The following is a 2702-nucleotide window of genomic DNA, read 5'->3' as shown; positions in this document are numbered from 1 at the left end:
ACACTTGCTTTAAACAAAGTGCAAAATTTTCAAGACAAAAATTTTACTTTTTTTTTTATATACTGACTTAATGTACTGTCGAACATCTTTACATTTAAGTCCATTGTAGTCACAGTCTGAAACCCTGATGAGAAGCTATCAAGAGACATGAAGACAAGCTTTGAAAGAGACACATTAGAGCCACTTCATGAATTATTTTTTATTTTATTTTTGACATTACAAAACAGGTAAAAACATCTGTGAATTTTAGTATTCTCTTTGTAGTCATACATAATAATATGCAGTCTGTGTGCGAGTGCTCTTGGATGCACCAACTTCCAAACAAGTTTGAATGACTTTCAAATGTAAAGAAAAAGTCACTGAACGGTTTCTCTGACTCCAAAAGCTTTAGTTTGCTTCTACTGAGCCAACAGCTAGGCACTTCAATAAGCTAAAATCCAGTTTAGCTGCACTGGAAATACAGGCTCATCAATCTCTTTAGGAAAACAAAAGAATAGACTCCTGGCACTTGTATTCCATCACTAATCCCAAGAAATCCCCATGGTTTCCCTACATTGTGTTAGGTGCATCTGCTTATGTTGATGTTGGAAAACATGCAATGGAATGTTACTTCAGTGACAGCCAAGGTGGAGGTGTCCAACTCAGTCCTGGAGGGCTACGGATTACTCAAGCCAGATTCCACATGGATGGATTCAATTCATTTTCATCACAGCACAATGAGAGAGACCTTTAGGAGGCTTAGTTATTACCAGCTTTTCACGCTGAAGGAGGTGGCCAGCGGCCATGGTTCTCCAGGACGTGAGCCAGAAACAGTCACAACTCCTCCCTGTGCACTCAAAACCCTGACTCCCTGGAAAGTGTGTACTGGTTAGGTGTGAACCTAGCAAATTAGCCATGCAGGAAGACAGACAGTCAGTGGTGTGAGCGTTTCATTTGCATTCGCAAAGCCATGCTTCCTGTTTTCAGCATGCACAATGTGTGTTAAGAGGAAAGAGCTGCCAAGCCACAATCCCCCGGCTTCAGACCACCACACATTCTTTGCACATTACCCCAGAGGCATTTACCCAGCAGCTGTAGGCCATGCATGTCTGACAGATATGACAATGTAAACAAAGAACCATTAAGTGCACACAGTGGGTTTGAATATTTCCTCCTGCTTGAGACTAGTTTTCTTTACCCCCTAGCATCTGTCTGGGAAATGTATTAAATATTTCCATTATCTGCTTTTGCAATTTCTCATTACGGTGAAGCCTGCATACGAATCGGTCCACCTCCTACCCACACACACCCATTTCCAATTGTTCGATGGCACTTGAGCGGTGGCTGATGCTTATTCAAATCTGTGCTGAGGACTGATTTGTCTCTAATGCAATAAGGCATTAGTCCTGTTAGCCAGTCGGCAAACAGTGGCGGCTCCGCGGGGGGACGGACACACTGTCAGCGATGATAATTGGTCAAAATGGCAGGCTCAAATCCTATGTGCACTGGAGTGAGGGAGGCGGGGGGTGAGCAAAAGATGGAAGCCACAGCAATAGACACTAACAGTGACACAAACACAGCGAGGATTAGAAAGCAAAGCAGAATTTATGAAAAGCTCTCAATTAAGGCAAGAAAGACCTTTATCCAGAAGGTAAAAATGTTAGAGCTCCACCAGCATAAACCCATTCAAACATATCTACTCAAGAGCACGATGAAAATTACCATGGCAATTAAAGGACAAAGTCGGTTCTAAGAGATGGGGGCCGGACAGCTCTAAATTAGCACGTACATTCGTCCGAGCAAGGAATCGGGGAAGACATGCTTGTCTTGCAGAATAAAGCACTGGAGTATTGTCTGAAGTAGACGTCTGGAGAGCCTGGACAGAATTTTTTGAGCTTGTTAAAATGACTTCTTAGCCAACATGAACAGAAGTAGTCCATTTAAAGATATACATTTAAAGTAAAGTGTGCTTAGAAAGCACTTGATGAGGTGAACAGAAAAGAGAAACATGAGAAACAGAGCACAGAGAAAATGACCTTGCATTACAACTGGAGAGCCAATATAAACATCACCAAGAACTCAAGACTTTTCCGCTTTAACCCATTAAGAGGTTGGTGGTTCAAACTTTAGTCGACAGGACCATCGATTTCTGCCATTCGACCCAGTTCAGAAGCTGTTCAGTCAGACTGTCCACGGTTCCTTAAAGGCAGCTGGTGTTCAGAGGTAAGATTGTTCTTACACTGCAAACAAACACTTGTCTTTTCCTGTAGAAAAATAGTAAGTCGATCAGCAAAGCAAGCAAGAGGGAGGAGAGCACACAACTGAGACATTTGAATCATCTTCCATGATGAGTCCATTTATCACATTAAGCCACTGGAGCTACCAGTAATTACAGAGCTGAGTATACAGTGGAAACCTGAAGCAAGCCCATTAGGGCAGTGCAACTTTGTGCCATTTAGTGCTTCTTGCAGAACATGCAGATTTGGAAAGCTTTGACTCATCCGAATTAAAGGGGTCATATGACGTTGCTAAAAAAAGAACATTATTTTGTGTATTTGGTGTAATGCAATGTGTTTATGCGGTTTAAGGTTCAAAAAACACATTATTTTCCACATACTGTACATTATAGTTTCTCCTCTATGCCCCGCCTTTCTGAAACGCGTCGAAACGCGCCGAATACCTCAAGCGTGTGACGGAAATGTTACGCCCCTCACCATACTGTG

At 42.3% G+C, this 2702-nt stretch overlaps 1 long non-coding RNA gene across 1 annotated transcript in view; it reads right to left on the bottom strand.

Annotated features, from left to right (window-relative positions):
• Positions 1–643: 643 nt before the first annotated feature.
• Positions 644–2702, bottom strand: part of LOC107709283 (uncharacterized) — a 3863-nt gene continuing 1804 nt past the window's right edge. The window contains exon 2 of the long non-coding RNA XR_001636477.1: positions 644–2243. This is a non-coding gene — a long non-coding RNA (uncharacterized LOC107709283). The remainder of the gene's footprint in view (positions 2244–2702) is intronic.

The sequence above is a fragment of the Sinocyclocheilus rhinocerous genome, unplaced genomic scaffold (assembly GCF_001515625.1).
Source record: "Sinocyclocheilus rhinocerous isolate Xijiao unplaced genomic scaffold, SAMN03320098_v1.1 scaffold206, whole genome shotgun sequence".
Classification (NCBI taxonomy): domain Eukaryota; kingdom Metazoa; phylum Chordata; class Actinopteri; order Cypriniformes; family Cyprinidae; genus Sinocyclocheilus; species Sinocyclocheilus rhinocerous.
Note: the sequence above shows the minus strand (reverse complement) of the source record. Positions and strands in the feature narration are given on the sequence as shown.